This window comes from Triticum aestivum, chromosome 7A (genome assembly GCF_018294505.1).
Source record: "Triticum aestivum cultivar Chinese Spring chromosome 7A, IWGSC CS RefSeq v2.1, whole genome shotgun sequence".
Taxonomy (NCBI): Eukaryota; Viridiplantae; Streptophyta; class Magnoliopsida; order Poales; family Poaceae; genus Triticum; species Triticum aestivum.
Window position 1 is genome coordinate 121312452 of NC_057812.1, and position 22907 is coordinate 121335358.

A 22907-nucleotide genomic window follows, 5' to 3' on the forward strand; every position below is an offset into this window, starting at 1 on the left:
TTGTATCGATATGATCAATGGGGCTGCTTGCCTGATGGAGTGGTAGTAGGGTACTGCCCTGCAGTTGGATACTCGGAGATATCCTCGGAGGCAGAACCTACCACGAAGGACACACAGAACAAAATCAACACATGACAGTATGCAACAAGATGATGCATGCTATGAGATGGCAAAATGATGTGTCCTGCCTAATGCAATGTGAAACAAGTTTAAATGGGTCCATTTGAACCAATGATTCAAATGGAAGTTAAAGTTCTTATGCATAATAAGTGTGTTAGCTTGTTTCACCTAAACAGCAAGGTTAATGTCGTTTTGCATGCATGAAACCATTACAGATGGATAGATTGAATTTTTTTTGATCATTTTTCATATATAATTTGTTTGATTTGGAGCTATGGTTGATTTTCTATGATTTTTTAGAAGTTTTGGGTATTTTCTGGAATTTCCTATATAAAAATAAACCCAAGAAAATGAATAATTGCGCCAGCACTGTGTCACTGTGACGTCAGCGAGTCAAAGGCGCCAGGGCCAGTCAAACCTGACTGGTGGGCCCTGTCTGTCAGTGTCTCAGCTAACTAACAGGATTAAGTTAATACTAACTAACTGTCAGTGGGGCCTGGGCCCACATGTCAGTGACCTAAACTAACTATAATTAGTTAGCACTAATCCTAAACTAATTAACAGGCCGGCCCCACCTGTCATAGGCTCAGGGGGGGAAGTCAACTTGGGCCCACACGTCAGTCCACGGTCAAAACATGGTCAACTCGCCGGCGGCTTGATGCCGGCGACGACAGACGTGGCGGAGGGGCTTGGGTTTTGCCCACAATCGGCCAAATCGACTGCGGTTTGGTCCTACGCGTAGATGGGGGCAAGCCATGGCGTTTGGTGGTGGAAGTGGAGCTCGGGGAGGCCGGGAATGACGTCGGCGACGACCTTGGCGGTCGCCGGAGTTCAGGCGAGGATAAACCTGAAGCTACGAGGCACGGTGAGGCGCGGGGAGTGGTGCGTTAGGCTCCGGGGAACATGGTGAGTGTGGTGACGCGCTCGGAATCGAGCCTACGCGCCTGTGGCCATGGCGGCGACATGGACGGCGGAGGCGAGCTCTCGGGTTCAACGGAGCCCGCGGTTAGAGGGAGAAAATGGCAAGGAAAGAGAGGGGAACGGAGAAGGATCTCACGAGGAGTGTAGCGGTGGCCTCAGCGAGCTTGGGGAGGCATCAGGGGCGGCGTACGGTCGCCGGCGATCTCGGCGGACCGAGGTGGAAGAAGATGGCGCTAGCGGCGTTGCAGTGCGTCCGAGGCGTCGTGGCTCGCCCGTGAGGAAGAAGAAGACACGTGGAAGAGACGAGAGGGGGTCGATGGCCGTGGTGAATGGCGGCGGTGGCGACGAGTTCCTCTCGGGAGGGGATGGGGAGAGAGCCAGAGGGGGGAGAGGGACACGGGGAGAGTGGGGAAAGTGAGAGGGGGACGAGGGAGAGTGTGTGGCACTTGTAGACGACGTCCTGGGTGTCGGCAGAAGCAGGAGGTGGCCGGCGTGTGGCTGCAGCCGCTGGGCACGCGCCTCTCGTCCTCCTGGCGAGAGGAGGGGGATGACTGGCGGTAGCCAGTGGGCTGGGCCGAGCTGGGCCAGGCCAGGGCGACAGGTAAGCTCTAACTCTCTCTCTCTCTCTTTTCCGTTTTGCTTTTGTTTATTTCCTGCTATGTGTATTGAAATAGAATAAATACTATTTCATTTCCAAAAACTCTGGAAATATTCAGAGGCACATTTGGGAATATTCTCAACTGCCTAAAATGCTTCCAAGATTATTTGAGCACTTTAAAATATTTATAGCATTTAAAATGCCCAAATTCAAATACTTATGGCTTGTTCAAAAATCCAGAATGGCTCCATAAATTGCAAGACCATTTTTGGCAGAGGTTTTGGTCAAGACCAAAAATGGTGGGCTTTTATGAAGTGCATTTTGGGTTCATTGAAATTCCAATTGTTGGAAATTAGCATTTTCAGGGGGGTGTTGGGGTTGATTAGGCCCCATTTCAAGTTTAAAAGATATTTAAACATGATGCACATGTTCATCCAATCCTAATGCATGACTAAAAGCAGGGATGTAACAACTCACCCCCACTCAAAAGAATCTTGTCTCGAGATTTAGGATCCTCCGGGAAGAAGGTGGGGTACTCGAGTCGAAGACGATCCTCCCTTTCCCAAGTGGCTTCTTTCTTGGAATGGTGTGACCATTGAACCTTGAGAAACTTGATATTATGTCGTGGAGTGGTACGCTCGGCTTGATGAAGGATACGAACGGATATTCCTGATATGAGAGGTTATCTTGTAGATCAAGCGTTTCGTGGTCCACTCCACGGATAGGATCCGCGAAGCAACGGCTGAGTTGAGAAACATGGAAGACACCGTGAACTCTGGAAAGATGCGAAGGTAGTTCCAATTGGTAGGCAACTTCTCCTTGTTTGGCAAGAATGCGAAAGGGTCCAATGTAACGAGGAGCCAATTTGCCTTTGTACCGAAACGATGTGTTCCCTTTAACGGAGTAACCCGAAGGTAAGCCTTCTCGCCGACTTCATAATTCATGATCTTATGTTTACGATCATATTGGCTCTTTTGACGAGATTGGGCTGTTTTCAATTTCTCACTAATAACGCGAACCTGCTCTTCTGCTTCCTGAATCATATCCGGGCCAAAGAGTTGTCTTTCCCCGGTTTCTGACCAGTTAAGAGGCGTTCGACATTTTCGTCCATAGAGAACTTCGAAAGGAGCTTTGCCCAAGCTAGCTTGATAACTATTGTTATAAGCAAACTCCGCGAATGGAAGGCATTTCTCCCAACCCATTCCAAATGAGATGACAGAAGCTCGGAGCATATCTTCCAAAATTTGATTGACTCGCTCTACTTGACCACTTGATTGAGGATGGAAGGCGGTGCTAAAAGAGAGACGAGTTCCCATAGCATTTTGGAAACTTTCCCAAAATCGAGAGGTGAAGAGACTCCCACGGTCTGATTTAATTTCCAATGGGACACCATGAAGAGACACTATTCGGGAGATGTATAAATCAGCTAGCTGGCTAGCGGTGATACTCTCACGAACAGGTAGGAAATGGGCTACTTTGGAAAGACGGTCGATCACGATGAAGATAGCATTATTCCCTCTCTTGGTCTTGGGAAACCCAGTAATGAAATCCATACTGATTTTATCCCATTTCCACTCAGGAATAGCCAAAGGTTGAAGGGTGCCAACAGGCCATTGGTGCTCTGCTTTAACACGACGACAGACATCGCAACTAGAAATGTATTGAGCAATTTCTCTCTTCATCCTAGTCAACCAAAACCTCTGTCGTAGGTCTTGATACATCTTAGTACTACCGGGATGAATGGTGAGAGGGGATTCATGAGCTTCCTTAAGGATCATCTGCCTCAGGTTTCGTGCCTTGGGAACCACTAACGGTTTCCAAAGTATACGACACCTTGATCATCAACGAAGAAACAATTCGCTACTCCTTTCTTAATGTTTCTCTTAATACGGGAGATTCCCAGATCTACCTTCTGTGCCTTGATGATCTGATCCGTAAGGGTAGGTTTCGCCACCAGGGTGGATAGGAATCCTCGAGGAACAATGTGAAGATTAAGCTTACAAAGTTCCTCATGGAGAAGTGGTTGACTTTGTTGTAACATCAGGTTGTTACAATAGGATTTACGACTTAGTGCATCAGCCATGACATTGGCTTTGCCCTGGGTGTAAGTTATTCCTAAGTCGTAATCCGAGATCAACTCGACCCAACGTCTTTGCCTGAGATTCAAATCCGGTTGGGTGAAGATATATTTCAAACTTTGGTGATCAGTGAAGATCTTGCAACGATTACCGAGAAGGTAATGTCGCCAAGTTTTAAGTGCATGGACTACAGCTGCAAGCTCTAGATCATGTGCGGGATAATTTTCCTCTTGTGGGTGTAATTGTCATGAAGCATAGGCAATTACCTGACGATCTTGTATGAGTATGCAACCTAGTCCTTGTCGCGAGGCGTCGCAATAGATAATAAAGTCCTTGGAGAAATCTGGTGGTACCAGTATGGGAGCAAATGTCAGGTGTCTTTTCAGTTCCTGAAAGCTGAACTCGCACTGTGGGGTCCACTCAAACTTTTTATCTTTCTTGAGGAGTTCAGTTAGAGGTTTAGCAACCTTGTAGAAATTCTCGATGAAGCGGCGGCAATAGCTCGCTAAGCCAAGGAAGCTCCGAACTTGCTTGACCGTCTCAGGTGGAGTCCAATCAATGACGGCTTGAAATCGCTCGGGATTGACAGCAATACCCTTACCAGAGATTACATGGCCTAGATAGGTCATTTCTGACAACCAAAATTCACACTTGGAGAATTTGGCATAAAGGTGATGCTCTTGAAGTTTCGTCAATACCAGCCTTAGATGTTCGGCATGTTCCTCTTCATTCTTAGAGTAGATGAGTATGTCATCGAGGTATACTACGACGAATTTATCCAAATACTCCATGAAGACCGAGTTCATTAATCGAGAGAAGGTGGCGGGGGCATTGGTTAAACCGAAGGACATAACGGTGTACTCGTATTGGCCATAACGAGTAACAAAGGCCGTTTTGGGAATGTCCCCGTTTCTGTTTTTGATTTGATGGTAGCCCAACCTCAAATCCATCTTGAAAAAGACTGAGGATCCAGCGAGCTGGTCATACAGATCGTTGATCCTGGGAAGCGGATACTTGTTCTTGATGGTGACCAAGTTGACAGGTTGGTAATCTACAACCATCCGATCCGTTCCATCCTTCTTCTTGACGAAGAGGACGGGGCAAGCCCAAGGAGAGGAACTAGGATGGATGAAACCCTTTTTCAAGGACTCATCGAGTTGGTTCTTAAGCTCGGCTAGTTCTAAGGGTGCCATCTTATAGGGTCTTCTAGAAATTGGAACGGTTCCTGGAACAAGGTCTATCACAAACTCGACATCCCTGTCAGGTGGAACACCTGGCAGTTCTTCTGGAAAGACATCCGGAAAGTCCCGGACTACTGGAATATCTTCAAGGTCTGGAAGGGGGTTGGCATTTAGGGAGTAAAGCTGGCGCTTGGCCACTCGAGTTAAGACATTGACTGTCTTGCCCGATGGGTGAGTAAGTTGAACGGTTCTAGTGGCACAATCAATCTTAGCATAATGAGCTGACATCCAGTCCATACCCAAGATGATGTTTATGTCCGAGGACTTTAGAGCTATTAAGGATGCAAGGAAAACAAGTCTATCGACAAGAATTTCGTTCCCATGGCTTACTCTAGAGGTTTGCTATCTAGAGCCAGGGGTTTGAATTTCCATGGTAGTGGGCATGTCACAGAATGTTGTATTATGCAATCGAGCATAGCTCTCAGATATGAATGAATGAGATGCTCCAGTATCGAAAAGAACAGATGTCGGATGGCAATTAACAAGGAGCATACCAAGGACGACGTTAGGATCCTCATGAGCCTCCTCGGCTGAGACACAGTTGACATGGCCACGTGCAGTGGTGACCGGCTTGGCGTAGAATGTCTTTCCCGCTGGCTTACCACGGCCAACGGACTTTCCAGACTGATTGGGGTTGTTGTTCTGGGGACACTCTCGACTATAGTGACCCGGCTCTCCACACTTGAAACATGTCACAACATTGGGGCGTGGAGCAGCATTAGCAGCGGGGCCACCATAGGGCTTGGACGGTGCAGACTGCTGGTTGGGGCGAGGCGCCTCAAAGGATGGCCTCGGAGTGAACCTGGGTGGTAGTGCTGTGCTTGGAATCCACACCCGGCGCTTCTGAGATCCAGAGCCAGATGAAGAGCCAAAATCACAAGAGTGCTTGCGTGAAGCGTCATAGTCAGACTGGCCTGTCTCAGCACTGATGGCTTTATTGACCAACTTCTGAAAGGAGGTGCACTCGTGCAGACGAAGATCGCGGCGAAGCTCAGGGTTAAGTCCCTTGCGGAACCTTGCCTGCTTCTTAGCGTCGGTGGATATCTCTTCAGGAGCATATCGTGCCAGATTCCCAAATTCACGACTATATGCATCCACAGTCAGTCTTCCTTGGGTGAAATTGCAGAACTCTTCCCTCTTGCGATCTATGAGACCTTCCAGGATGTGATGCTCACGGAAAGTCTCACTGAATTCAGCCCAAGTAGTGATTTGGCCGACCGGGCGCATAGCTTCAAAGTTTTCCCACCAAAGGCTAGCAGGGCCTTCGAGGTGATAGGCAGCATAAGTAACCTTGTCAGCTTCGGCTACGTTGGCAGAACATAGCTTGTGGGTGATGCTACAAAGCCAGTCATCCACGTCGAGGGGCTCGATGGAATGGTTAAACTTTGGTGGGTACAACTTGATAAAGTCATTGATTGACACCAAGTCATTTCGCTGATGGCGTGTAGTGTTCTGCTCAATCCGCTCCAGCAAGCGGTTAGTCTCATGCTTGTTTCTTTCCGCCTCCAGCATCACTTCGGCCAGAGAAGGCGGGTGAGGCAGATTTTCACCCCTAACTGCACTGGCTTCCCCCTGCTCCGGGGCAGCAGGGTTGCTACGGGTGTTGACCATCCTAGGAGAAAACAAAACAACAGTTTAGATAAGGGTGGCACAAACTTAGCAAGGAAGTGCAGAATGTAATGGATAACATGGAATGCTAAGATGTTCGTTGCACGACATAATAATATAGAAACTGCCATATATATACCATTGGTCATACACATCGTACATAGTTTAGTACAAGCCCAGGCTAGAGTACAACTATGGTGAAAGACATTACATCTCATCGAAGGCATTCCAAGCTCCTATACATTATTTTTCTACACCTCCGGAACGTGATACACACCAAGTTGTATCCCACGGCCGCGCAGGACTGTGGAGAATACAACTACTACAATACTAGAGAAACTACTACTAGCTCAGACGGCTCCGTAGTAATCCTCATAGAAGTCGCCACCAAAGCCTGGAAGTGGAACATGATCATCTGGGAACAGACTGTCCTGCGGAGCCTGCGGACCATAGGGACTCGGATGTGGCCTTGGTCCCATAGGTGGTGGCAGACAGGGACCACGAGGAGGGGTGATGCCTCCTACATCGCGCCACTCCATACAATCTGGCAATCCAGACCGTACAGGGTACAGATCCCTCAGATCCATGTACCCTGCCTGCACCGCAGGTGCAAACCGAGTCAAAGTGGCCCAGTGATCAGCACGAGAGTTGAAAAGCTCCATATGCAAGGCCCGATTTTCGCGGCCCTTATCCTCGAGCATCTCGGAAGTGGTGTGGAGTAGTGACTCCTCATGTGTAGAGTCATAGTACAAGGCCTGATAGTACCCCTGTGCTCCAGGAAGTGAGGCTGGCATGAAACAGAAGTCGGTGTTCTGTAGCAAGGCAGTCCTGGCTCGAATGATAGTCATCATTGAATAGGCTGCATCCTGGACAAACATCTCAATAGTGACCCCAAGTCCATAGGAACAGTGAAGGGGCTCAGTGGCTCCAGGATAAGAGGGATATATCCTGACGGTACAGAGGTACTGGCTCTGGTTGAAGTCTCTGAACTGCTCCTCGACGGTATATTCCGGATACCAGCGATAGCCTGACTCAACCATCACTCGAACCAACATGGTCGTGTGGCCGGGCACATCAAGGCACCGGGTCAGATGAACCACTTGGTTCTGCGAATGGGTGGCCATCTGAAAGCATAGAATAATGCAAAGGCATTAGAATTTTCTAGGGGAAATCGGACAGCATAACGGCTGTAAATGCTTCGAAAAGATTTGATACATCCACAATAGTTTGCAATACCACTCAAAAATATCATATAAAGGTTCTGATTCAACTGGCAACATACTAAAAGTAGTAGAAACTGTACTGAGGCTTGTAACAACAATCCTATAAGCTACTATGGATTAGTAACACGTGAACCTGATAGAAGAAGAGAGCCTAGTCCTTAACCCACGTTGAATGAGAAGAGAATGACTCAGATTAGAGGGCATAAGGTAAAGGAGTAAAAGAGCCTTACGTTCCCTCCCACAATCAATTCCCCTACATATAACAAAAGCATTTCTAGACTCGACATCGACCAGTTTGGCTCAACGAACCTACCGGCAGTCCGGCTCTGATGCCAACGATGTCAGGACCCCGATTCCAAGTCACATAGATCTAGCCGGTAACATCTCATATCACATTGCGCCCTCACGCACGGTATCCCCACGGGTGTCGCCTTACCATGGCCCGGGACCGTTTGCGCCTTTTGGCTCACGTATATGATAGTGTCGCTAGCATCCATATGACAGAGAACCCGGGCCGACATGGCTAGTCGTGAACCCAAAGCGGCACAGACCTATGGGGACATGCATACATGAATCACATCGAGCATGTTGGTTATCAGCGAGTGAATCCTGGCTGTATCACTGGGCTAACAGGACTCCGGGGAACCCGGGCTGTATCTGGCTAGGCAGGACTCTGGAAGTCACCGCGTGACATTTCCCCGAAGGGACAGACATAGGAACGAAGTGAAACACATGCCAGCCAGTCAAGTGCCCGGAGCAGTAGTACTGGGCTAGCAGGACTCCGGTCAACCGGGCTGTAGCGGACTACTATGGCTCGAGGAGCACTAGACTACATTTCCCCATAAGAAAGGTTGCCAAGGATAAACAACTAGATTATCGGATCCCACACATACCAAGCATTTCAATCATACACACAATATGCTCGATATGTGCAAATACAACATGGCATCACAACAAAACTCTACAACTCAAGTACTTTATTTAAAGGCTCAGAGAGCCATACATAACATGTTCATACAGGTAGGGGTCACATGACCCGACACTCAAGTCATACAAGCATACAAGCACATGCGGAAGCAAATACTCTAAGTACAGACACTAGAAAGAAAGAAGGCTTCTCGAAGCCTGCCTATCTACATAGGCCCCTCCATGGCCAGGATCACCACCTGGGTGGCAAGTCACTCATCGACGTCGAGATCTACATAAAACCCATCGGAGGGTGGTGTTGTCGTTTGAAAACAGTAATTAAGCAAACATGAGCACAAAGGTACTCAGCAAGTCATACATCAGAACCTACTATACATGCTCATTCTCAAGAAGGTGGTGGAGTTATTGCAGCAAGCCAGCTTTGACTCTTGGCTAAGCTATCCTACGGGACACCACTAGTAAAATAGTTTTCGCACACGAGTCCACTAATCACCAACACAATACTCCACGGGGACACCACTCAGCAAGGTGGTGGAGTTATTGCAGCAAGCCAGCTTTGACTTTTGGCAAAGCTATCCTATGGGACACCACTAATAAAATAGTTTTTGCACACGAGTCCACTAATCACCAACACAATACTCCACCGGGGATCCTCCCTCGTCATCCTACGAGAGGGCCATCCTCGGTACTCACACTTATCTTGAGTCTTTTAGTAGTATCCATTAACTTGTCTATGAACTGTATAGGCAACCAAGTAGTCCTTTACCGCGGACGCGGCTATTCGAATAGATGATGTTAACCCTGCAGGGGTGTACTTCTTCATACATGCTTTCACCACTTACCGCCGTTTACACGACATGTACTCGGCAACCTTCAAGCGGAAGCCCAACGAGGGTGTCGGCCACGGCCTACCTAAACACTCAAGTCTCTAGTCTAGGTTTATTGCCTATCCAGGTTCCATCCACAGGGAGTCCGGCCGAGGTTTCCACATATGGCCCCGAACGATGTGAACAGGGTCCTGAGACGCCAAACGGGTGCCCGGCATACCCGGCCACGGTGTATCTACCGCAACATAGCCCACCCCTAGGGTCAGTGCTACGCACGGCCGCCAACACATAACCTACAAACACCAGAAACTATTTGCAACTCCTGGACAGAGTACAAGGGTGATCAAGAAGCCGAGAGGTCCATTGGTTTCGGTCCCAATGTATGGTAGTAACTGAATCTTAAATCACACATACAGATCTCAGTTCTTATGGACGGCCTCAATGAAACAACCCACCATGTACTCCTACATGGCCTCTCATCGATACCTTTACCAAATCATGTTCAACACATTCCTCACATTATCGACATGATCATTTCACTCTAGCCCATCACCCAGATGAACCAGACCTGACACAACTCTAAGCATAGCAGGCGTAGCAAGGTAGGAAACACAAACATGGCTCAATCAACTCCTACACATTCTAGTGGGTTTCATCTAGTTACTATGGCAATGACAGGTCATGTAGAGGATAAGGATTCAACTACCGTAGCACACATCAGTTTGAAACGATGTTGTCTTAATGCAGTAAATGAGAGCAGAGGCGAGAATATGGGATTGTATCAGTATGATCAATGGGGCTGCTTGCCTGATGGAGTGGTAGTAGGGTACTGCCCTTCAGTTGGATACTCGGAGATATCCTCGGAGGCAGAACCTACCACGAAGGACACACAGAACATAATCAACACATGACAATATGCAACAATATGATGCATGCTATGACATGGCAAAATGATGTGTCCTGCCTAATGCAACGTGAAACAAGTTGAAATGGGTCCATCTGAACCAAAGATTCAAATGGAAGTTAAAGATCTTATGCATAATAAGTGTGTTAGCTTGTTTCACCTAAACAGCAAGGTTAAGGTGGTTTGTCATGCATGAAACCGTTACAGATGGATAGATTGAATTTTTCTGATCATTTTTCATATATAATTTGTTTGATTTGGAGCTATGGTTGATTTTTTATGATTTTTAGAAGTTTTGGCTATTTTCTGGAATTTCCTATATAAAAATAAATCCAAAAAATGAATAATTGCGTCAGCACATCGTCACTGTGACGTCAGCGAGTCAAAGGCGCCAGGGCCAGTCAAACCTGACTGGTGGGCCCTATCTGTCAGTGTCTCAGCTAACTAACAGGATTAAGTTAATACTAACTAACTGTCAATGGGGCCTGGGCCCACATGTCAGTGACCTAAACTAACTATATTTAGTTAGCACTAATCCTAAACTAATTAACAGGCCGGCCCCACCTGTCATAGGCTCAGGGGGGAAGTCAACTTGGGCCCACACGTCAGTCCACGGTCAAAACGTGGTCAACTCGCCGGCGGCTTGACGCCGGCGACGACAGATGCGGTGGAGGGGCTTGGGTTTTGCCCACAATCGACCAAACCGACTGCGGTTTGGTCCTATGCATAGCTTGGGGCAAGCCACGGCGTTTGGTGTTGGAAGTGGAGCTCGGGGAGGCCGGGAACGACGCCGGCGACGGCCTTGGCGGTCGCCGTAGTTCGGGCGAGGATAAACCCGAAGCTACGGGGCACGGCGAGGCGCGGGGAGTGGTGCGTTAGGCTCCTGGGAACATGGTGAGTGTGGTCACGCGCTTGGAATCGAGCCTACGCGCTTGTGGCCACGGTGGCGACATGGCCGGCGGAGTTGAGCTCTCGGGCTCAACAGAGCCCGCGGTTAGAGGGAGGAAACGGCAAGGAAAGAGAGGGGAATGGAGAAGGAGCTCACGGGGAGTGTAGCGGTGGCCTCAGCGAGCTCGGGGAGGCATCAGGGGCGGCGTACGGTCCCCGGCGATCTCGGCGGACCGAGGTGGAAGAAGATGGCGCTAGCGGCGTTGCAGTGCGTCCGAGGCGTCGCGGCTCGGCCGTGAGGAAGAAGAAGACGTCGTTGGTGCTCGGGGACACATCGAAGAGACGAGAGGGGGTCGATGGCCGCGGTGAATGGCGACGGTGGCGACGAGTTCCTCTCGGGAGGGGATGGGGAGAGAGCCAGAGGGGGAGAGGGACACGGGGAGAGTGGGGAAAGTGAGAGGGGGACGAGGGAGAGTGCGTGGCACTCGTAGACGACGTACTGGGTGTCGGCAGAAGCAGGAGGTGGCTGGCGTGTGGCTGCGGCCGCTGGGCACGCGCCTCTCGTCTTCCTGGCGAGAGGATGGGGATGACTGGCGGTAGCCAGTGGGCTGGGCCGAGCTGGGCCAGGCCAGGGCGACAGGTAAGCTCTAACTCTCTCTCTCTCTTTTCTGTTTTGCTTTTATTTATTTCCTGCTACGTGTATTGAAATAGAATAAATACTATTTAATTTCCAAAAACTCTAGAAATATTCAGAGGCACATTTGGGAATATTCTCAACTGCCTAAAAATGCTTCCAAGATTATTTGAGCACTTTAAAATATTTATAGCATTTAAAATGCCCAAATTCAAATACTTATGGCTTGTTCAAAAATCCAGAATGGCTCCATAAATTGCAAGACCATTTTTGGCAGAGGTTTTAGTCAAGACAAAAAATGGTGGGCTTTTATGAAGGGCATTTTGGGTTCACTGAAATTCCAATTGTTGGAAATTAGCATTTTCAGGGGGGTGTTGGGGTTGATTAGGCCCCATTTCAAGTTTAAAAGAAATTTAAACATGACGCACATTTTCATCCAATCCTAATGCATGACTAAAAGCAGGGATGTGACATTATTGCCCCATGGACAGAACCATTCCTGGCCTACCTAACTAGACAGGAACTTTCGGAGGACCAAAATGAGGCACGCTGCATAGTGCGGCGATCCAAGGCCTACAGGGTCCATGAGGGAGAATTATACAAAAAAAGCACTACCGGAGTCCTTCAAAGGTGCATCTCCGAAGAGGAAGGGCGGAATCTTTTGGCAGAAATTCACGCCGGACTCGGAGGTCATCACGCCGCAGCCTGGGCTCTTGTAAGCAAGGCCTTCCGTATAGGATTCTATTGGCCAACGGCCCGGGCAGATGCACAGGACTTGGTCCAACGCTGCGCCGGTTGCCATCTCTTTGCAAATCAAAGTCACATGCCACCTACCGCCGTCCAAACAATCCCCATTACATGGCCCTTTGCGGTCTGGGGGCTTGACAGGGTTGGACCCCTTAAAGGGGGAACCCACAAGAAAAAATACTTATTGGTCATGGTGGATAAATTCACCAAACGGATAGAGGCCAAACCTGTTAAAACAGCCAAATCCGGACCGGTGATAGAATTCATATCCAGGGTTGTACATCGTTATGGCGTCCCCCACAGCATCATCACTGATAATGGCACAAACTTCACGGCCGACGAGGTAAAACTCTGGTGCAGCAAAATGGGCATCAAGCTGGATTATGCTTCAGTCTATCACCCACAAACCAACGGTCAAGTTGAGCAAGAAAACGGTCTTATAATGAGTGGCATTAAACCCAGATTAGTGCGCTCCTTAACAGAGTCTAACACGCACTGGGTAGAGGAGCTCGACTCCGTACTCTGGGCGCTGCGGACCACGCCGAATCGTAGTATCGGATATACACCCTTCTTTATGGTGTACGGCGCAGAGGCAGTCTTGCCTTGTGACATAATTCATGACTCACCTCGATTGTGCATGTACGAAGAAAGAGAAGCCGAGCTCGATCGGCAGGACAGTTTGGACACCCTGGAGGAGGAGCGCGACATAGCCAAAGCCCGTTCCGTATTTTATCAGCAACAGGCTCGCAGATACCAAAGCAGAGAAGTACGGGCCAAAACTTATAACGTTGGTGAACTAGTTCTACGCCTGCCGGATAAGAAAAAGAACAAGCTCGAGCCCAAGTGGGAAGCTCCCTTCATTATTGACCAAGTTCTGACCGGTGGAGCGTACCGACTGCGGGATGCACCGACTAGTCGACTCGAGCCGAACCCATGGAACGCGGCCAGGCTCCGAAGATTCTACGCCTAGCACCGGACTCTATGTTAGTCCCCTCCATTTGTCCATTTTCTGCATATACATTATCTATCTTCTTTCTCTTTCTTTCTTTCTTTCTTTCTTTTATTATTTCTATAGGCCTTCAAGGGTCACCTTGTGCCTCACTTGCACATTACAGATGCACTAGCCGCACTCTTCATACCTGGGGGCTTCTTTCACAGAAGCTTAAATTATTTATCTGGGCCTCATGCCCCACACATGCGTTATACTTCCGCATGTACCATTTTTCACCATTATATGCATCCATATGACTTAAGTTTTGGCCAAGCTGGGTTGTCTGGCTCTTGTATTTATGCCCTACGTTCCCGTTAATTCGGCTAGGGCATAAGGGGAGCACCTCCACGATTGTTACTGTCGGGTCAGTCGTATGTGTATCTCAGACTCGATGAAGCCGAAAGCTAGCATTCTTAAGGGAATATTCGGTCGGTGAACAAAAGATGATTTTTATTTATTGTCCATATCTACCCCCAGATGTTTTTCCTGCGTTTCCTATCGCAGTCCGGACATGCACTTTAGGGCATGCTTACCCAGGGAAAGGAACCCTTAACGGAACTATTCTCCCTGGAAGATGTTTCTTACTACCCATGTAATATAACATAACTAATTGGGCACTTGTCTGATAAAGCACTAATGACCCCTACACCTGGTCTCCACGCATACCCCGGTTCTTATATAATTGAGCGGGTATTTGGATACACTCCGGACTATTGGGCCCGGAGGTTGAAGCGAAAAGGTCCACAACGACAAATGATCTACAATCCGGCTAGAAGGCATTATACATGTCACTTTAATTACATAGTCATGCAGACTGACTAAACTCCTCTTCTATACCATCCAATAGGCGGTCTAGCTTACAATCCTGTTGAGAATACTTTGCGGCTAATTCTACTTGCCCATAAACTAAGCTAACGGGGATCTCTTTTTCGTCGGGCCCCACATGTCCGACCTCGGCCATTTGATTTGGGTCTGCCTTGGTATACCGCGTCTTCACCATGGCCCAAGCTTCTCTGGCACCCTGTCGGCAGGCTGATATCTTCCATAATCGGAAGCGCCGCCGTGCTCCCTTGAGCTTCTCTGCAAGCTCGGCAACGCCCTCTGGCAGGGAGACGGATGGCCACAAGGCCTGGGCAACACCCTGCATCACCTGTCGAACTTGTTCGTGCAGATGTGCCAGCTCGGACAGAAGATCACCCGCAGACCCGGGCATTTCCTCCGCGGGATGATCCGTCAGCATAACTACAGACATAACGCTGTTAGTCGGCTTCTTCGCCGAACTCCTTTAAAAGGATTCATTCAAGCACTTACTGAAAATGCCGCGCCGAAGCCGCTTATTCTCCTTCTCGGAGTCTGCAAGCTGGCCCCGAACATATTTTAGTTCCACGCTCAGCTTAATATTGGCATCTTGGAGATTGTTTTTCTCCTGCCTAACCTCAATCAGCACGCATTTGCCAGCCTCTAGCTGTCGCATAACATGCTGGTCCTCCGGATTCTCTCCGGATTCATCTACAACATCTGTTGTTAGATCTGCAGCCATGCCGCATGTTATATGGTAACCATCATTCTTTAAAGTAAATGTTACTAGCAGGTGACTTTTTCGGTTCCTGCAATGCGGCCACAGTAGCCCGCAGTCGGGTCTTGCATTCCTCCAGCTCCTGTGACAGCCTAGTATTCTTCTCTGTAAGAACCTGCACAATAAAGATGATCCTTAAATCAGTTCTGCTAACTGTTTCAAGTCTCAGGGGCTACTGATACATATAAATCATCAGATTTACTCACCTGTACATCCTTTACATACTGATTCGTGGCTCTGGCTAGACCATCTTGAGCAGCACGGAGGTACGCCTCTCCAGAATTGAAGGCGTCAAACGCCTCTGGTGAGAAACAAGCGTCATGGAGTACGGCCCGGCGGCGCCTATGATTCATGGCGCTTTCCACTTCTGAGTTTGTAGCGGATAATCTATCTGCATCCTCTGTAGGGGGATTATCCGGCGCCTGCCCCATATCGGCTTCTGCCTCCATGTCCGGTCCTGGCGCCCAACTGGTGGAAGCGTGATTGGCAACATCGCCGGACATATTCCAGCGAGCGTTTTTTCTGTTAAAGAAACGCGGACATCATTACATTTTGAGAAAGACGACAACCACGTAGCAGGGTTTTTCTTATACCTTTGCGTTGGCGTCTCTGTCCTGACTGCCTTCCTTTTGGGCCTACCCGGCCTCAGTGCCTCTTGTTGGCGAGTTGCTGCGGGTTCGGCAGGGCGTCCCGAATGCCTTCCCTGTAAAAGATGCCATGTGTATATGGTGGGTGAAGTGCCTAAAAGGGGATCCTAGTTTTGGAGTTGGGATTTTTGGTTTTTCTTACTTGTGATGCAGGGAGTAGTCTGGGATAGTCGGCCGTAATGGCCACCATGGCATCGTCGCAGTTTAACTGATAGAACTGTCGGTCTATCAGCTCCACGAATATAACCGAATCTTCTTCAAGTCCAGAGTCGAGGGCCCGCTCAGGGTCCTCTGGTTGTGTAGAATGGCTGCTGACCTCCTTTATGGCTTTTCGCAGTTCCTGTGGCAAAGTGGCAAGGTGAATACTTACGACAAAGAATGCGGAAAAAATGGGAGCAGGGAGATATAACTTACCCAGCTTGGAGGATTGTACATGGAGAATCCATCCCGTGGCTTGATGTGGGTGAACTCCTCTTCCTCACCCTTGAACAATTCGGACAGAATTTTTGCTAAAGCGGCAGCATTGTCCGGACCCTTACGCCCGTAGTGGGTGGCGTCATCCACCCCATTATAACACCACAAGGGGTGCCCACGGTAATGAAGTGGTTGCACTCCCCGCATTATGCAAATCGACATAACTTCGATTATTGTCAATCCTGATTGAGCCAGTGCTTTGATCCGGTTCATCAGATAGAGGACTTCTCTGTTGTCTTCCGCCTGGGGGCTCCGTGGACACCAACTTCGGTGCTTCTTCAGAGGAGCATTGTTGAACTCAGGAAGACCCCGTCGAACAGGGTCCGGAAGGGGAACATCCTCCATATAAAACCATTTTGAAGGCCAATATTCGGACGACTTCTTCGGGTTACCGGACAGGTATCTGGTATCGGCGATGCGCCATATTTCGGCTCCGCCCACTTGATAAAGTGATCTCCTCTGTATGTGAGGGACAAGGCAAAATAGCCTTTTCCACAGCTTGAAGTGAGCCTCGCAGCCCAGGAACAACTCGCAGAGAGCAACATAGCCGGTGATATGTAGAATGGAGGCAGGGGTGAGATTGTGTAATTGGAGGCCGTAGAACTCCAGGAGCCCGTGGAGGAACAGATGAATTGGAAATCCGAGTCCCCTTAGTAAATAAGGAACAAGGCAGACCCGTTCCCCCATGGAGGGACAGGGAAAGCTCTCCGCTTGCTCCCCGCCATTGTAGGGGGCAAGCCCGGCTCGAACGGGCACCATATACGCCGGAGGGAGAAATCCCTTAGTCTGCAGTTCGACTAATCGACTGTGCGGGATTGAACACCTCTCCCAATCACCGATCTTAGGGATACGGGGGCGGGAGGAGGAGCTGCGGAGGTCGGCCATGCTGGAATGGATCTTTCCGAAACGCGCTCTGATGGATTCTCGCTGGGGGAGGATGGTATGGATCGGATCTAAGAATCCCCATCCCTTTAATAGACAATTTATTTATCTGGCTAGGGGGGAGAATGTAAAAATGCCCTGGCGCCTCGTATTCATTCGACGCGTGGGAGAAAGCCCTTATTGGGCATAGGAGCCAAGAGGTTCAACATTTATGGAGCCGGACACTGCTTACGAACACTTGAAAATTGGAGAAGAACCCGCCTTGCAATGCCGAAGACAACACTATGCGCCGAACTCATCGTCATTGAAGCCTGGTTCGGGGGCTACTGAGGGAGTCCTGGATTATGGGGTCTCCGGACAACCGGATTATATCCTTTGGCCGGACTGTTGGACTATGAAGATACAAGATTGAAGACTTCGTCTCGTGTCCGGATGGGACTCTACTTGGCGTGGAAGGCAAGCTTAGGCAATACGGATATGTATATCTCCTCCTTTGTAACCGACCTTGTGTAACCCTAGCCCCCTCCAGTGTCTATATAAACCGGAGGGTTTTAGTCCATAGGACAACAGACAATCATACCATAGGCCAGCTTCTAGGGTTTAGCCTCTTCGATCTCGTGGTAGATCAACTCTTGTAATACCCATATCATCAAGAATAACTCAAGCAGGACGTAGGGTTTTACCTCCATCAAGAGGGCCCGAACCTGGGTAAAACATCGTGTCCCCTGCCTCCTGTTACCATCTGCCTTAGATGCACAGTTCGGGACCCCCTACCCGAGATCCGCCGGTTTTGACACCGACGGTAGCCCTCTTGGAGAGATGTCTCCGGTGGCTGTCCCACAAGCTAGTCCTCAACCTATGACGAGGAGGTATTTTTTCTGTCTTAACTTTAATATCTCTACAATGTGGCATGTTTTTACATTAAACATTTTTTTGGTGTAGTCAATCATCTCCTCGTAGCCCTCTTGGAGGGATGTTGCCATTGGGTGTCCCACAAGCTACCCCTCGACCTATAACGAGGAGGTAAATTTCATTTGGCTTATCTTCAATATCTCTACAAGTGTGGCATGTTTTTATCCTAAACAATGGTTTTTTTCTGTAGTCAATCATCTCTTCGTAGCCCTCTTGGAGGTACATCTTCATTAGCTGTCCTACAAGGCAGCCCTGGTCCAATCACAAGGAGGTGAAAAACAAATCTGATGTTTTTATTGAATTATGTATAACATTGGTCTTATTTTTAATGCATGAAATTGATGTATTATGTAGGCAACTTTCTATGGAAACATGGACTCCCGCTTCTCCAGCAAAAGTAGTTGTGAAGGCCACAAAAGGCTCACGCCGAGGAAGAGAAAAAGAGTGTAGCATGCCATTCTATGATCATGTTATGTGTTTAGTGATCTGCATTGAGTTCATGCCACTTCTTCAACAAAGTTGATGTTTTTGATTGAATTCTGTCTTTAAATGTCTTTTCATCTTCTCGTGTGTGTACTGAGATGGTTATTCATTTTATGCTTCTGGATGCAACTTGTCACACAATGACTCACCTTATGCTTCAAATATAAATTCATATTTATTAATTCTGGATTGTCATATATATTCTTGTGATATGTGAAAATGGTACAGAAATATAGAGAGGTCATGTCAAAATTTTATGTGAAAATGTTATTGAAATTTTGATTATATTCATACCAACAAAATTATATATCATTACATGTTAGATCCCAATCTGAATTTTGATTACATACGTATAGACAAGCATTCGTATCTTCTTACAACAGTTGCTACAGCCATCAACACATAATAAAATTTGTAGTTTGTGTCGCTAATATTTGAGCCATATGCTAACAAAGCTAGCAACCTGAGCAACCAGCAGCTACAAACTACAACTGGTGGAGCAGCCAACATGTACAGCGACCACTTCTCCAGCCAGCACAACAATGAGCAGCTACGTACGTCTGGACAGGAACGCGCTACATAGGTACGGGTGGCAAGTGGGGGAGGAGGAACGGCAAGATGGTGCTACAGGAAAGGAGGCACGGCGAGACAGCGACTCGCCGGGGAGCTGGCACAACGAGGTGGTGGTGTCGGGAGGAGGAACGACGAGGCGGCGTGGTGCTTCGTTCTGTCATGGTTTTTTACGACCAGGAAACGGCCTGGGAGCAATTTCGTCCTAACAAAAGTGAGTTGTGGGTCTGGACGTGGAAAAGAAGGAAAAAAAACCAATTTATGGTATTTTGTCCAGCTGTTAGTCAAAGGTGTTCTATATAATCTAATAAAAAGAAAGGTGTGCTATAGAAGCAAAATCCCAAGAAAGATGTGGCATTTTCTCAATTTACCCTCCAACTTGAGAGGGAGGCAGACGCTGCGGGGCCTGTGGCGCCAGCAAGGGCGCGACAGAAATCTCGTCTTCACGGTGCACTCGTGACCGGGATCAATTAGTATAGGGTACCGATTTCACGGATTGAGTTCAGGGTTCAATTCTGATTAGCTGTAAGAATTCAAGGTTTACAAAAGACTTTACTCAATTGAGACGGCTCCCATAGTGGCATGGCACGATGGTCGACCGGACCGGACAAGAAAAGATGAAATTTAACATGTGGACCCGTACAGTCAGTGAGACTAGAGTGTGATCCCGGCCGGGATAGTTCTTTTTCCAACGCAACAATTTTTTTTGTGAATAGCGCCAAATTGGTCTAAACAAGGTTCACGGATAAGATTGAGCGAAATCGATGAGTACAACTTACAGACTTCAGAGATTTAAAGGTGGGGATTCATTTCAAACAAGCTCTACAACCTAAGATTTAAATTAGACTTCAAATGCATCACTAACAAACGTTGGTGTCATTTCCTCGTCTAAGAGCATCTATAGTCGGGCGCCACAAAATGGCCTCAAACACCCGGGCCACCCATTCGGTCACTGACCGGTCATGATTTTTTGATCTAGACGAACGTCTCATACATGCCTCAAACATCTGGGCTGATTGGCATACCTTATATCCAGCCCAAATATGGGGTGAATATGGGGTGGCCCGGGCAAGTCAGCCTGACAAGCCCGGCCCACCACCGATGTCCCACAAAAGACCCCATTCGTTCATCGCTCCGAAACCCAAACTCACTCACTCTCCTCTCTCACTCCATCATCTCCTCTTCCCGCACCGATTCTGATCGAATCCGGTGTAATGTCGAGCTCTGGCAGCCACACCGACTCCGAGATGGATCCGGACTATGAGCTTGCCCTCCGCATCGCGTTGGAGCGGACCAAGGTGGCGACCGGGGGCAGCCAAGGTTTTTGAGTCGATGAGTCGGCGAGTCGCTCAGGGGGGGCGACTCTAGACTAGTTGTGACTAGTCTAGACTCATGGTCGACGAGTCGACATGCGATGAGTCGACGTGAGTTAAGTAGTCAGGAGCAGACTAGCGGCAACTAAGGGAGGAGCCGCAGCAGCCAGCGATGGGAAGAGCAGACCTGTAGTAGCAGTAACCAAGGGATGAGAAGCAGGCAGCAGCACCAGGGGAGAAGGGGATGAGCAGCAAGCCAGGGGCAGCGGCTGCTGCAGAAGAGGGCTGGGTCGGGGAGGGGGGTGGAGCTGTTCGATCTAGGTTTCCAGACGCTCCAATCTTCCTTCAATATTGGCCCAGAAGCAATATTGGCCCAATAAGGCCCAATGAAACCCTAGCCTGCCTAGCTCAATCTGAACCATCTATATTCTCTAATCTTCATCGTCCATCCACTCTCTTCTTTCTCTCTCTCTCTCTCACCTGCTCCCCTTCCATCCTCCAGGAACGAATCGACAGCCGCAATGGCCTTGCTGCAGCTCCTCTTCCATGGCTTCTCTGCTTCCGCCCCTTCCTCTCCGCCTCCCCCATCCTTCCCTGCTCCGTTTTCTCCGCTCAGCTCCTCTTCCATCACAGATTGATCGAGTCGTTCGACTCAAAGACCGAGACTAGTCGGGACTAGTCGATCGAGTCGCTCGACTCATCCAATGATTCGAGTCGACAGGTTGAGTCAACCTTCATGTAACGACTCGTCGACTAGTCGACGACTAGTCGCGACTAGTCGTTCGACTCAAAATCCATGGGGCCAGCTCCGGATCTACAGCCTCGCCGCAACCGCAACTTCCCCGTCTGCGCAGTCGACGCCGGCCCTGGCCCCTCCCGGCCCGTGCGTGATACGTCTCCAACGTATCTATAATTTTTGATTGCTCCATGCTATATTATCTACTGTTTTGGACATTATTGGGCTTTATTATCCACTTTTATATTATTTTTGGGACTAACCTATTAACCGGAGGCCCAGCCCAGAATTGCTGTTTTTTTGCCTATTTTAGGGTTTCGAAGAAAAGGAATATCAAATGGAGTTCAAACGGAATGAAACCTTCGGGAACGTGATTTTTGGAACAAACAAGCTCCAGGAGACTTGGACCCTACGTCAAGCAACCAACAGGGAAGCCACGAGGTAGGGGGGCACGCCTACCCCCCCAGGCGCGCCCTCCACCCTCGTGGGCCCCCTTTTGCTCCACCGACATACTCCTTCCTCCTATATATACCTGCGTACCCCGAAACGATCAGACACGGAGCCAAAAACCTAATTCCACCGTTGCAACCTTCTGTATCCACGAGATCCCATCTTGGGGCCTGTTTCGGAGCTCCGCCGGAGGGGGCATCCATCACGGAGGGCTTCTACATCAACACCATAGCCTCTCCGATGAAGTGTGAATAGTTTACCTCAGACGTTCGGGTCCATAGTTATTAGCTAGATGACTTCTTCTCTCTTTTTGGATCTCAATACAATGTTCTCCCCTCTCTTGTGGAGATCTATTCGATGTAATCTTCTTTTTGCGGTGTGTTTGTTGAGACCGATGAATTGTGGGTTTATGATCAAGTTTATCTATGAACAATATTTGAATCTTCTCTGAATTCTTTTATGTATGATTGGTTATCTTTGCAAGTCTCTTCGAATTATCAGTTTGGCTTGGCCTACTAGATTGATCTTTCTTGCAATGAGAGAAGTTCTTAGCTTTGGGTTCAATCTTGCGGTGTCCTTTCCCAGTGACAGTAGGGGCAGCAAGGCACATATTGTATTGTTGCCATCGAGGATAACAAGACGTGGTTTTTATCATATTGCATGAATTTATCCTTCTAAATCATGTCATCTTGCTTAAGGCGTTACTCTGTTTTCATGAAATACTCTAGATGCATGCTGGATAGCGGTCGATGAGTGGAGTAATAGTAGTAGATGCAGGCAGGAGTCGGTCTACTTGTCTCGGACGTGATGTCTATACACATGATCATACCAAGGCGCTCTGGATTGCCCTTGAGCAGTCCGAGCACGAGGCGGCATAGGCAGCGACGGAGGCGGCTCAGCTCGCGAAGCTCAAGCGGCAATAGGACAGGGAGGTCCGGCAGCTAAAGGGTTTGTCATCCTCTCTGACAACAACGACGACAACGACTCCTTGTCTGACGACTCGGACGATCCGCCACCAGCCGCCATCGCCTACACCTGGGCTAGCGACCAGAATCGCAAAGGACCGGCGAGGAAGTGGTGAATCTCCGTTGTCTCCGTCTTCAATTTCTAGTTTTTAGTAATGCAGTTTATATTTGTCCGTCGTTTATGTGAACTTT